A 15,696-nucleotide genomic window follows, 5' to 3' on the forward strand; every position below is an offset into this window, starting at 1 on the left:
AAGGCGACTAAAAGGGGAGGGAGCGGGTGGCTGGAAATCCTCCCCTCTCGTTTTTTTTTAATTTTCCAAAAGAAGGAACAGAGAAGGGGGCCAGGTGAGGATTTTCCCTCTAAGGCCCAGTTCTCTGTTCCTAATGCTACCTCGCAAATGCGGGAAATGGCGAATCGTATGAAAAAAAAAAAAAAAAAAAAAAAATATATATATATATATATATATATATATATATATATATATATATATATATATATATATATTTTATTTATTATACTTTGTCGCTGTCTCCCGCGTTTGCGAGGTAGCGCAAGGAAACAGACGAAAGAAATGGCCCCCCCCCCCATACACATGTATATACATACGTCCACACACGCAAATATACATACCTACACAGCTTTCCATGGTTTACCCCAGACGCTTCACATGCCTTGATTCAATCCACTGACAGCACGTCAACCCCGGTATACCACATCGCTCCAATTCACTCTATTCCTTGCCCTCCTTTCACCCTCCTGCATGTTCAGGCCCCGATCACACAAAATCTTTTTCACTCCATCTTTCCACCTCCAATTATATATATATATATATATATATATATATATATATATATATATATATATATATATATATATATATATATTATTATCCAACGTGGTGGACAAAACCAGTGTAATTATTCTCACAGACTCATTTCGCCAGATGACATTCTAATACCAATTATCACCGCGAGTCTAATTAGCCTATTCAGATCCCATTACCCTCTCCCCCCCACAACCACAACCACGAACCAGTGCCAACGTCTGCCAATCACCTCGTTTAAACCCCCGCCCCCAACCACCGCGTGTGATTGGCTGATTTTTGCTGAATTGCCTATGCTCCTTCGTCATATGGAAGGGGGCCCTAGGATTAATCCCCCCCCCCTTAAGAGCGAAAGTGTGGGATGGGGGGAGGAGGGGATTTACCACATACTAACATGGGTAATGGGGATTATATTCTTTCTAGAGAAACTTGGAGGGAAAACGAGTGCTACTGACAAAAGGGGGAGGGGGGGGGGGAGAGGGGGTGATTACACGCTCTACCAGCTGAGGAAGGGGATTACAAGGAAGGGGATTAATAGTTAGGTGATGAACAGTAAAGGGATTAACAGGAGGGGATTACACCCTCATTACGAGCGAGCACACGACCCATTTAGGACGTAGACCGACGAACGCACGGTAATCAAATGCAAAGGAAAATGAGGAGGAGGGGGGGATTAATTCAGGGAGATTATCCCAGACTGCTGACGAGCGGATTAACCTCAGCTGCTGATTAGGTGATTAGTCTTAACTGCTGATTAGGGAACGTCTTAACTGCTGATTAGGGGATTACTCTCAGCTGCTGATATCGGGGATGGGTTACAGCTACTAACAAGGGGGGGATTAGTCTCAGCTGCTGATTAGGGGATTAGCCACAGATAACGCCAAGGAGATGGTCAGAAACTGAGAAAGGGGGGATTAAACACAGCTGCTGACTGTGAGATTAGTCTCAGCTAAGGGGGATTAGTCTCAGCTAAGGGGGATTAGTCTCAGCTAAGGGGGATTAGTCTCAGCTAAGGGGGATTAGTCTCAGATAAGGGGGATTAGTCTCAGATAAGGGGGATTAGTCTCAGATAAGGGGGATTAGTCTCAGATAAGGGGGATTAGTCTCAGATAAGGGGGATTAGTCTCAGATAAGGGGGATTAGTCTCAGATAAGGGGGATTAGTCTCAGATAAGGGGGATTAATCTCAGCTCTTGATAAACAAATTAGCTGACAGATGGGTTGATTTATGATAAAGACACAGGGGGGATTAATCTATCAAGGGGGATTAATCTATTAAGTTAAGCAAAACTATTGATCGAAAGATTAACCCACGACACTGAAAGATGAATTAAGGTGTGCTATTTCATGTGTGGCGAGGTGGCGACGGGAATGGATGAAGGCTGCAAGTACGTATATGTACATTTGTATATATGTGTATGTCTATGTATGTATATGTATGCATATGCTGAAATGTATATGTATGTATATATGCGTGTATGGGCGTTTATGTATGTGCTATTTCATGTGTGGCGAGGTGGCGACGGAAATGGATGAAGGTTGCAAGTACGTATATGTACATTTGTATATATGTGTATGTCTATGTATGTATATGTATGCATATGCTGAAATGTATATGTATGTATATATGCATGTATGGGCGTTGATGTATATACATGTCTACGTGGGTGGGTTGGGCCATTGCTCGTCTGTTTCCTTGCGTTACCTCGCTGACGCGGGAGACGGCGATTAATATATATATATATATATATATATATATATATATATATATATATATATATATATATATATATATATAACCCATGGAGGACGGGCAATGAATGAGCCTCGGATTAATGGCAGGATTAATCAATGGGGGGTTAATCAAATGCTTCGCCCTATCTATACACCTGGTAGGAGGATTACAGTCATGGCATGGGGGATTACCCAACACTACTAGCAGGGGATTACCCTAAACTGCTAGCAGGGGATTACCCTAAACTGCTAGCAGGGGATTACCCTAAACTGCTAGCATGGGATTACCCTAAACTGCTAGTAGCGGATTACCCTAAATTACTAGCAGGGAGATTACACTACTACCAGTGGGATTACTTTACGGTACTGTTAGGGGATTACATCACATTAAAGGCAAGGGGATTAACCTACAATCCTATTGAGAGGGAGATTACGCCACTTAGGGCAAGAAGGGCAAGAAGGGCAAGGAGGGGTAGGGGGGGGAGTCGGGATTACCCGAGAGAGAGAGAGAGAGAGAGAGAGAGAGAGAGAGAGAGAGAGAGAGAGAGAGAGAGAGAGAGAGAGAGAGAGAGAGAGAGAGATTTAACTCCCAGTGTAAATCAATGTGACTTTTGCTTTTGATGAACTTCATCTATATACTACGCTCGCGATATCAACTTGCAAATTTTACTTGGCTGTGTTACGGAATAATGCATGTGGCTCGTGCATCACCAAATCTGGGTGTATATATATATATATATATATATATATATATATATATATATATATATATATATATATATATATATGAATAATGCATATGGGTATTTGGAAAACGAAAACACTGTAGAAATAATAATTCATCAATTATCACTGCCATTCATCATTATCAGTTATCATTGCCATTCAACATTATCGGTTATCACTGCCATTCATCATTATCAATTATCACTGCCATTCATCATTATCAATTATCACTGCCATTCATCATTATCAGCATCACTGCCATGTACCATCATCAGTTATCACTGTCATGTATCATCATCAGTCATCACTGCCATGTACCATCATCAGTTATCACTGTCATGTATCATCATCAGTCATCACTGCCATGTATCATCATCAGTCATCACTGCCATGTATCATCATCAGTCATCACTGTCATGTATCATCATCAGTCATCACTGCCATGTATCATCATCAGTCATCACTGCCATGTATCATCATCAGTCATCACTGTCATGTATCATCATCAGTCATCACTATCATGTATCATCATCAGTTATCACTGCCATGTATCATCATCAGTCATCACTGCCATGTATCATCATCAGTCATCACTGCCATGTATCATCATCAGTCATCACTGCCATGTATCATCATCAGTCATCACTGCCATGTATCATCATCAGTCATCACTGCCATGTATCATCAGTCATTACTGCCATGTATCATCATCAGTCATCACTGCCATGTATCATCATCAGTCATCACTGCCATGTATCATCATCAGTCATCACTGCCATGTATCATCATCAGTCATCACTGCCATGTATCATCATCAGGCATCACTGCCATGTATCATCAGTCATCACTGCCATGTATCATCATCAGTCATCACTGCCATGTATCATCAGTCATCACTGCCATGTATCATCATCAATCATCACTGCCATGTATCATCATCAGTTATCACTGTCATGTATCATCATCAGTCATCACTGCCATGTATCATCATCAGTTATCACTGTCATGTATCATCAGTCATCACTGCCATGTATCATCATCAGTCATCACTGCCATGTATCATCATCAGTCATCACTGCTATGTATCATCATCAGTCATCACTGTCATGTATCATCATCAGTCATCACTGCCATGTATCATCATCAGTCATCACTGCCATGTATCATCAGTCATCACTGCCATGTATCATCATCAGTCATCACTGCCATGTATCATCAGTCATCACTGTCATGTATCATGAGTCATCACTGCCATGTATCATCATCAGTCATCACTGTCATGTATCATGAGTCATCACTGCCATGTATCATCAGTCATCACTGTCATGTATCATGAGTCATCACTGCCATGTATCATCAGTCATCACTGTCATGTATCATGAGTCATCACTGCCATGTATCATCATCAGTCATCACTGCCATGTATCATCATCAGTCATCACTGCCATGTATCATCATCAGTCATCACTGTCATGTATCATCATCAGTCATCACTGCCATGTATCATCATCAGTCATCACTGCCATGTATCATCATCAGTTATCACTGTCATGTATCATCATCAGTTATCACTGCCATGTATCATCATCAGTCATCACTGTCATGTATCATCATCAGTCATCACTGCCACGTATCATCATCAGTCATCACTGCCATGTATCATCATCAGTCATCACTGCCATGTATCATCATCAGTCATCACTGCCACGTATCATCATCAGTCATCACTGCCATGTATCATCATCAGTCATCACTGCCATGTATCATCAGTCATCACTGTCATGTATCATGAGTCATCACTGCCATGTATCATCATCAGTCATCACTGCCATGTATCATCATCAGTCATCACTGTCATGTATCATCATCAGTCATCACTGTCATGTATCATCATCAGTCATCACTGCCACGTATCATCATCAGTCATCACTGCCACGTATCATCATCAGTCATCACTGCCACGTATCATAACCGGTGTTAACCCATACGGAGTCAAAGCCATACGGGTTCGACTCCTGGGGGCGGCAGCCGGCCCACAGACGATCCCAGCGGTTCATCCCCCTCTCCTCGGGGACTAAGTCTATCAACAGCTTAGGCTTAGGTGTGTGTGTGTGTGTGTGTGTCTACACAATTGGAGAAAAGACAACATACACGTACAACACCAGGTTAGGAGACGAGGCAACGCGAGCGTACATCTATCTCCCTTTATGGTCCATATAACAGACAGATAGACAGAGACAGACAGACAGACAAACAGATAGACAGAATTATGAAGACGGAAGACATCAAACCATAATCTCAAAAGCCTCTCTCACTTTTATGACGTCGAGATGATATCCCTTACGGTAATGTAATTCAATTACCTTCTCTTTTTTTTTTTCTAGTAAGGGAAGGAAGGAGGAGTCAGTTTCATATAAGCCCGTTGCTAAAAGAAAAGATTTTTTTTTTCTCAGTTTAAACGACAAAAGTTAAACGAAAACTTTCGAAAGTTAAACGAAAACTTTTGAGATGAATGAATTCTATAGATACGAGGCCAAAGACATGACAGCTAGAGACTTGAGTGTGAGCAGATGTGGCCTTTTTTGTTTCCCTCTGTTTCCTGGCGTTACCTTGCTGACGTGGGGGATTGGCGATGCGGTTCCCTGTGGGACGGGGTGGCGCCGGGATTGGATGAAGACGAGCAAGTATGCATGTGTATACCTTTATATATGTGGATAGGTTATGTATACGTTATGTATATGTTCATGTATGTGCGTATATGTTTATATACGTGTACATAAGTGGGTGCGTCTTTCTTCGTCTGTTTCCTGGCGCTACCTCGCTAACGCGGGAAACGGCTGTGTGGTAACCTCCACAGCACCAAGGTGCGACCATGTGGTCCCCCCACAGCACTAGGGAGTATAGAAGGCAAGAAGTAAAAACACAGCTCTAGCCATTCCAACCACACACACACACACACTGTCTGTCTGTCTGTCTGTCTGTCTGTCTCTCTCTCTCTCTCTCTCTCTCTCTCTCTCTCTCTCTCTCTCTCTCTCTCTCTCTCTCTCTCTCTCAACCATACAACTACACAATGATAAATAAAACAAGGAGGAGGGTTTCTAAAAAACGCACCCTCCCCCTTCACAAATTATAAAAAAGATCTAAAATGGCGAGAATCATAAACGGCACAATATAGGAGTGAAACTCAACAGTAACAGAAATAGAGAAAAACTGGACTCCGTGTCCTACCAGCAGTGTTAGAAAACGGAGGTGACAAAGGGGGGGAATGATTTAAAAACACCCACCCTTCCTTTAATTCCATATTACAACGGGGATCAAGTGACTTTCAGCAGAGGTTTTCCCCCTCTGCAATGTATTGTTTCTGGTAATCCCCCCCACTTCTCCAGTAATTGCCCTTATCCCTCCGTAATTATACAATTACTGAAATCACTCAAACGCACTTTGATGGACACTGCACCGAGAGACTCTACCATCTTGCTCTAAGCAGGAGTATTATATTAAATTTTGAGGTCAGATGATAATCTTGTGGCCTTTTTCGTCTGTCTGAATATCTCGTTTTTCTGACAGTCAGCACTATAACCATCACACCATAACTATAACCAAAATAATCACTATAATAACTAAACCATCATCGTTGGGACCATTATATTATGATCGGTGAAACCATTAATAATCCCTGGAACCCCCTGTATTATCATCACTACGACCATTACATTATCATCACTACAACCATTACACTCATCATTGTAACCACTACATCATCATAACTCTAACCACTACATTACCATCTGTGTAAATATTACATTATCATCACTACAACCATTACACTCATTACTGCAACCACTACATCATCATAACTCTAACCACTACATTACCATCTGTGTAAATATTACATTATCATCACTACAACAATTACAGTCATTACTGCAACCACTACATCATCATAACTCTAACCACTACATTATCATCTGTGTAAATAGTACATTATCATCACTACAACCATTACAGTCATTACTGTAACCACCACAACATTATAACTCTAATGATGTAAATATTACATTATCATCATTACAACCGATTACATCATCATCTGTATCAGTATTACATTATCATCGATACAAACGATTACATTATCATCTGTATAAATATTACATTATCATTATATATATACGAACAAAGTGCATATGAACGCGCACCTTCATAGAACATACAAACCTCCAACAGCCAGGATCGAACCCGGGACCCCTGTGCAACAGGCGGGAGCGCTACCGCAAGGCTATGAACCCTAATAGGTAAATGACTATTCAAATACGATGTACTCGATTACCCTTCGTCTTACGTTGGTGAGCAACGGGGTCTACACTGGTCATTTCCCATCAGGCTAACACAGCCAGCAGATAGCATTTTACCGAACCTAACTGTACAACGCGGTGGTATATGAATACGAACAAAGTGAGACGAAAGGTATTCGAGTACATAGTATTCGAATAGTCATATCCCTATTAGAAGTGATCATAGCCTCGCGGTAGCGCTCCCGCCTGTTGACCAGGGGTCCCGGGTTCGATCCTGGCTGTTGGAGGTTTGTTTGATATATATATATATATATATATATATATATATATATATATATATATATATAGCCTTTATCAGCGAGGATATATCTTCATTGACACTTCGGGCCCAAGGGAAAAATAATATCTAGAGAAAAAGTAATCCCGAGGATTACATTCATGCAGTAAAATAATCATGAAGATGACTTTCACGCACTAAGTAATCCTGGAGATTACAGTCGTACTAAAGTAATCCTGGAGATTACAATCGTACTAAAGTAATCCTGGAGATTACAGTCATACTGATGTGTCGTTCTGAGGATTACAGTCAGGCAACACGGTGCATTAGAGCATGTGGCATAATTCATACACCAGAACACAACGCAGTTCGCCATACAGCATGAGGCACACAAGTAAATTACATTACAGTGTTCAGCATACAGTGTGTTACATACAACATCAAAGAACGTACAGAATACGATATGGCTCTCAGCATACACCATATGCCACTCAGCATACAACATGCGGATTAACCTTCGTGACCTGGGCAGTTCAGAACAGTTTACAAAACCCTCTACAAGATAAATGATTAACCTTCGTGCTCTTCGGAAGCACCCTGGGTTTACTTACTGTCTGTATTTCTTTTCTATACATCACACTGGAAAGATGAGGACACCTTTGCCTTGACGAACATCTTCGTCTCTGCTATCATTCCTTTTTCTTCCCTTCCCATCTTCTCGTGGCTAGAAGACTTAAGCTTATTTAGCTTAAAAAGAGGAAGATGGGGATGATGAAGATGGGGATGATGAAGAAGATGGGGATGATGAAGAAGATGGGGATGATGAAGAAGATGGGGATGAAGAAGATGGGGATGATGAAGAAGATGGGGATGATGAAGATGATTAAGACGCCATCCGATACAAATAAGTTTTCAAAAGGCTCCGGGAAAACCTTGACCCCCAAAGCAGCCAGTTTGAAGGCTAGGTCAGCCCCGCCTTCATTCGCGGTGATGTGGATACGAACCCACGGGGCAAAACGCTCGAGATGAGGCAAGGTATTTTGTTGCCCGGGCCCCCTCCGCCTCCCAATAGCCTCGCTACACTTAGAGCAAATAGTTACGAACAAGAGCAGTGGACAGCAGCTCCACACAGAAGTGTGAGAGACATCATCTGCACCTCAGAGAGAGAGAGAGAGAGAGAGAGAGAGAGAGAGAGAGAGAGAGAGAGAGAGAGAGATAGAGAGAGAGAGAGATAGAGAGAGAGAGAGAGAGAGAGAGAGAGAGAGAGAGAGAGAGAGAGAGAGAGAGAGAGAGAGAGAGAGAGAGCATCTATCAAGTTGGCGATCCCTTCCAACTCTTAAACAAGCAGACTGGCAAGGAACTAATCGTCTGGAAGCTACACTTTTTAACATGGCTCTTACATCCCACCGTCAGGTGTACACAGGAGGCAAAGGCGCGAGGGTGTGTGACCGCTGGGTCGTAATCGACGTAGCTCATCACGCCCGAGAGCTACATACAACACTGTCTCTCAACACCTGCCTTACTACATGGAACTGTGAGTCAGAACTTCCTATGCACCGAGCCAAAACTTTCTTTGCACCGATTCAAAACTTCCTTTGCACCGAGTTAGAGCTCCCTTGCCCTGATTCAGAACTTCCTTTGCACCGAGTCAGAACTTCCTTTGCACTGACCTAGAACTTCCTTGCACTGATTCAGAACTTCCTTTGCACCGAGTCAAAACTCTCTTTGCACTGAGTTAAAACTTCCTTTGCACTGAATTAGAACTTCCTTTGCACCGAGTCAAAACTTCCCTCTGCACCGAGGCAGAACTTCCCTACACTCTATACACACGAGGAGCAGACATAATGAACCTTCGAGTCTTGTCTAAAACTCTTGAGAGAACTCTGCGCTGGACCTAACCCTTCGAGAAGACGTGAATTAGAAAAGAAAAAGGAGAAAGATTATAAGTGAAAATGACCCTATGTATTTCCCAGGTATGGCGAACACTCTCAACGCTCGTGCCATCTTAAGAAGGGGTCGGGAGGCGGTGTGGGGAGGTGTGTGGTACCTTCAGACGGAGGCAGTCCCCCAGAGGGTGAGGGAGGGCAAACGGAGCACACACACACACACACACGCACCACCGGCCTCCTCTCTCGAGGCAAAGGAAGGACCACTGGAACAAGAAGAAACTAGTCGATGATTTGGAGGAAGTTGGTGCGTGGTTTGCTATGATATACATACTCTCTCTCTCTCTCTCTCTCTCTCTCTCTCTCTCTCTCTATATATATATATATATATATATATATATATATATTCCTATGAGTCCACGGGGAAAATGAAACATGAAAAGTTCCCAAGTGCACTTTCGTGTACTAATCACATCATCAGGGGAGACACAAGAGAGAAATATAACAGTTAGTTGATATACATCGAAGAGACGAAGCTAGGACGCCATTTGGTAAACATGTGATTGTTTATATATATATATATATATATATATATATATATATATATATATATATATATATATATATATATTTCTTTCTTTCTTTCATACTATTTGCCATTTCCCGCGTTAGCGAGGCAACCTACCGTGGCGACGCGAGGGAACGTATTTTTCCGGTGATGTTGTACGCTGCAGTAAAATACGAGGACGAGGGGCGTGCACCACCACAGAAGGGTGGAGGGAGAACGTCCCCCCCAAGAAGGAGGAAAGGAAGTGAAGGAAGTGAAGGAAGGAAGGAAAGTCTAAGCCAGAACCCAGCCACCTGTGGCACCAATAAAGTATAGGGGATAGTGGTGCCCCTCTCTCCCCCCCTTCATCCACTTGAGACGAAGGAGCTTCACATATACACACGCGCATATATATATATATGAATTAACAGAAATCGTTAATAGTAATAATCGCTTATATCAAAAATTAATCTGCTTTTTAAGAATTCCATTAACCTGTCAATGTCAGTCGCTGTATTCGCCAGAGACTGTTTTACTAGAGCATTAAAAGCAGACACACGATATACGAATCGTATCAATACTTGATATTGTAATTAAGTAATTAAGACCACGTGCCATTCTATCAGTCGCTATCATGTTCACCATCACTCACAGACATGTTCACCAGCACTCGGTGTCATGTTCCCTCTCATACACCCTTCAAGTCTGCGTCTAGCTTTCACCTATAACAGTGGGTGAAATATACGAAGGCATTCCAACCCCAGCTGACCACTGGCTCTTAACGAGGCTTGTTTGCGATAGCTGAAAGGGGATCAGAAAATAGATGACTGTGGTCAGAAGAATAAATGAAACACACACACACACACACACACGTGTCAGTGAGAAACGAAACATCATAACTATTAATTTGCATATGATTAAGGAGGCATTCAAACTGTCGGTTGTGGATCTGAGGCGAAATCTGTTACCAGATCCATTCTTCTAAACGTATGTGTGGATACAGGTTTCAAACTGGCAAAAATCATCATTCCTGATGATGAAAGAAAACCCTGTTTTAAAAAGCCTTGGATTGGTCGGGTCCCTATGGGATCTAAGTCCGGGAATCACCTTGGGACATCTCTCTCTCTCTCTCTCTCTCTCTCTCTCTCTCTCTCTCTCTGGCTCTTGGCAAGTACGGCGACCACCACAACTGAACACGGTATATCTAAAGCCTGGGACAGCACCAATGACTCGGTCTAAGTGCGGGATGATTTCCCTTCAGTTGAACAAATCCAATTATCCAAGAATCACGTCCACCCCCCATTTTCTAACCGCTCCCGTGCGCTGCTTACTTAACCTTAAGTCACCAGAGGGTATTATCATAACACCAGCGTCAGTTTTCTCCAATTTAACCTTTTTTCTAACTCAGCGGAGCTCATGCTGTCGCCTGGTTTCCCGTTTCTTTCCTATCTATAGGCAAAACGCTGCACTTACCGATATCAAAAATTCATCTCCCACCAGGTGTACCAACTTGAGATGTCCACACACACACACACACACACACACACACACACACACATGCCTCGTGTGTGTGTGTGTAGGGAGACATGCCTCTCCCCTTTCCTATGACTAACGCATGATCTCAATGGCTCGGCGCCCTGGGCGTTCACAGACATGACATGACACCACCCTATCTCCTTCCCTCCTCCTCCTCACAAACGCTGCACCACACCCCTCTCCTCCTCCTCCTCCTGCCCCAAACGATATACCACACTCCTCTCCTTCCCTCCTCCTCCTCACAAACGCTGCACCACACCTCTCTCCTCCTCCTCCTCCTGCCCCAAACGATATACCACACACCACTCCTCCCCTTCTCCTCCCAAGCGCTGCACCACACCTCTCTCCTCATCCTCCAGCCCCAAGCGATATACCACACACCACTCCTTCCCTCCTCCTCCCAAACGCTGCACCACACCTCTCTCCTCCTCCTCCTGCCCCAAACGATATACCACACTCCTCTCCTTCCCTCCTCCTCCTCACAAACGCTGCACCACACCCCTCTCCTCCTCCTCCTCCTGCCCCAAACGATATACCACACTCCTCTCCTCCTCCTCACAAACGCTGCACCACACCTCTCTCCTCCTCCTCCTGCCCCAAGCGATATACCACACTCCTCTCCTCCCCACAGACGCTGTACCACTCCCATCCCCTCTCCCTCATCCCCACAAACGCTGTACCATAACCCTTTCCTCCCTCCTCCTCCTCCTCCCGCTATACCACACTCCTCTCCTCCCCTTCCAAAACTTCCCGAGTTTAGCGTTCAAGATATTCATCACTTTACAACCAATCTTGCACAGTTAAGGAGGCATTAATCACCCTGGGAACAACATCGATCATTGCCTAACACCAACTCACACGAGGCCACTCAACACACACACACACACACACACACTCGGGGCAATCCACTTAAACCACCACCTACTTCACGGCTCACTACACCACCGCCGTCACAATACGTTACAATACGTTACACCACCGCAGCGTAGGTCATATATAACAGCGAGTGCTCTTACCCCCACATCTTCCACCTCTGGTTTGCGAGCCATCTTGCCTGAAGACGATTCGTTCGTGATTTCGTCCTCCTCGCTCGCCACTGGAACTCCCACACACGGGGCACTACAATTGTATCCATTTCGTCGTCCTCGCTCGCCACTGGAGCTCCCACACACTACGTTTGCATCCGTGTGTCTTACGATAAGATGCGCCACAGTTTATCACTCCTCCGCAACTTCATCGTCCGTTCCATCACGGAGGACCAGGGCAAACACTAGGACTCCTTGAAGCCGTCGCCACACCACGACGCCGGGCGGCGAGAGACTGGCGAGGGGCTTTTATGGGCTGTTATGCCATGCCCCCTCCCCCGGAAGTCTCGGATCGGTGGTCCGAACAGGTTCGAAACTCCTCACTGTATTGGATGACTCGTTCCAGCAATCATAGGGGGTTTAATTCATTCACTGCTTATGTATAACCACTACACAGAAGATGCTGTGGCGTAGGGTAACGTAAATGCCAAATTTTCACGATGTACAGTCGCTGCTACTACCCAGAGATAGAGGGAGTGTTCGGAACTTCGGGTGTGCTTCACAATACTGCTTCGAGGCTCCATGAAACGCCTGGTGGCAAGACCCAAAACCAACGGCCACAGGGCACGACCGTGTCATCGTTCAAGCTGCCGTCAACACCGAGCGAACCCCACAACTTTCTGGGGGTTATTTGACGAAAACACTGAACACGAGAACTGTACACACATATATAGCTTCGAGGTTTAAACACACACACACACACACACACACCACTACGCGAACTGGCGTGATGCCGAACTGTGCTAGCAACTCGGGGACGAGGGATCTCTCTCTCCGTTGGCAGGAGGTGACGGTGGCGAGAGTGGGGTGTGTGTGTGTACACAAGAACCTTGGTTTCGAACAGTGTGGAGATGAGGTCCACCCCCACGTCGCTTCCTTGGGGAGTGTAAACCCCTGATCGTCTGTGTGAGCGTAACGACCAACCTACGTCAGTGTTACGGCACTAGTCCTCCCGTAACATGATCACCAGTGGCCTCCGTCACCACCACTACCAACTCGCATCCAACCACCACTGTCTTGGCACCTCCTCCTCCTCCTCTTACTCCTCCTCCTCCTACTCCTACTCCTCCTCCTCCCTCGCTGCTCTACCTGGCCAACCCGATCCTGCCATCTGGTAAGTGTGATCATGTCAAATGCATGTAATGTCCCATGGGGAAGGGGACAGGACCCAACACAAGGATCGTCAATGAGGCGAGAGATCAGAGTGGGGGAAATTAATTCTTTAAGCTCTCAATAACGGGGAGAAAAGTGATTGACCAAAGGCTCCATATATATATTCCTCTACATCTGTACAGATTAATATGCAAATGGGAGCCGAAAAAAAAAATATGAAGAATGGGGTGAGAAAAAGAAAAAAAGTAATTGAAATATACTTTTATCACAAGTGGCTTTCTGAAAACGAGGCGCAGACGTGAAGTAACACGACATGAAAAAAGAAGAGAAAAAAGATTCAAGTAAAATTTATCTATTTTTTTTTAAAAACCCCTTCCTTCCCTCCCTTCCTTCCCTCCCTCCCTCCACCCAAGCCTCGAGAAGGTAAATTCGGGCATTTGAATTTTCTGTGAGGCTGAGGGAAAAATTCATGAAGTTTGCAAGAAGTGCAGCTAATGGATAAATTGGAAAACGTAAGTAAAGAAAAAAAAAGAAGAAAAAGAAAAAAATTGTGAACGAAAAGTTGGTACGACCAGCATACACACATGGGTTATTTGCGATACAGACCTGGGTTATTTGCGACACAGACCTGGGTTATTTGCGACACAGACCTGGGTTATTTGCGACACAGACCTAGGTTATTTGCGACACAGACCTGGGTTATTTGCGACACAGACCTGGGTTATTTGCGACACAGACCTGGGTTATTTGCGACACAGACCTGGGTTATCTACCACACAGACCTGGGTTATCTACCACACAGACCTGGGTTATCTGCGACACAGACGTGGGTTATCTGCGGCACAGACCTGGGTTATCTACGACACAGACCTGGGCTATCTACGACACAGACGTGGGTTATCTACGACACAGACCTGGGTTATCTGCGACACAGACGTGGGTTATCTACGACACAGACCTGGGCTATCTACGACACAGACCTGGGTTATCTGCGACACAGACGTGGGCTATTACGACGCTGCTGCTGATGTAATGGTGCCGCCCCACCCCACCCTGTTGCTACCAAGACCGTACTTATTCACCACACTGTATACAGTGCCAGGAACCCCGTTTCACTCCCACGTAACACGGACAACCTCGGAGGGGAAAATTCTGTGAGCGGACATCGGCATCTCGATATCCTTAAGCACGTCCGAGCTGGGCCTCACTCCCACCCTACCTCCTGCAGGAGCAGAAGGGAGAACACATTGTTCTCACTGAGAGCACGGAACGCATCATTGTGGATGCATGTGTATGCCCCATGTATCACATACCCGTTCATATGTGAAGGTACGTGGGGTCCGTGCCTTCCAACAGACGACCTGAATGGAGATTTTACAGTTCGTGGTGTCTGTCCCCTCACCCACACACCTACCCACACACACCTTCTAAAGAAACGTCTCAAATACCTGAGGGTAGAAATACTCACTAAGGCCCTTGGATACGACTCCAAGCGGTACACACATAATGCCATCATGGGGACAAGAGCGCGCGCACCTTTTCGTCGTGGCTCTGGTGGATTCCGGAAAACTGAATTCCGTGACAGCTGGCGCGCGCTATGATCGTACGAACACACCACTCGTCCCTTCGTCATCCACGCCTTCATCAGACGACATCAAAACGGTGTCGACTTCTTTGACTGAGTGGGTTCAGTGTTTCTCTAAACACCACCCCCCCGTGGCGGCACTTGGTCCTGGCTTTGGCGATGGGTTTTGGTCTGTCTGCCTAGAGGAGGGTGGGTCAGGTCGTGTCTCTCTCTCTCTCTCTCTCTCTCTCTCTCTCTCTCTCTCTCTCTCTCTCTCTCTCTCTCTCTCTCTCCACCTCGAATCCTGATTTGGTGTGGTCGGCTCAAGCTCTGAGCGCTGGCGCGATCGGAGTACTGAAAGTCA

General features: G+C 44.9%; 1 protein-coding gene across 5 annotated transcripts in view; it reads right to left on the minus strand.

Annotated features, from left to right (window-relative positions):
* The window catches only part of LOC139756786 (uncharacterized), a 626,428-nt gene that overhangs the window by 138,612 nt on the left and 472,120 nt on the right, over window positions 1-15,696 (minus strand). Inside the window, exon 1 of one of the 5 annotated variants that reach the window (XM_071676578.1) lies at window positions 12,587-12,851. The exons of the other annotated variants lie outside the window; for them this stretch is intronic. The gene's annotated coding sequence lies outside the window, so the exon portion shown is untranslated. Of the gene's footprint in view, window positions 1-12,586; window positions 12,852-15,696 lie in introns of those variants that run through there. 5 annotated transcript variants of the gene reach the window in all.

This window comes from Panulirus ornatus, chromosome 23, assembly GCF_036320965.1.
Source record: "Panulirus ornatus isolate Po-2019 chromosome 23, ASM3632096v1, whole genome shotgun sequence".
In the NCBI taxonomy this organism is placed as follows: domain Eukaryota; kingdom Metazoa; phylum Arthropoda; class Malacostraca; order Decapoda; family Palinuridae; genus Panulirus; species Panulirus ornatus.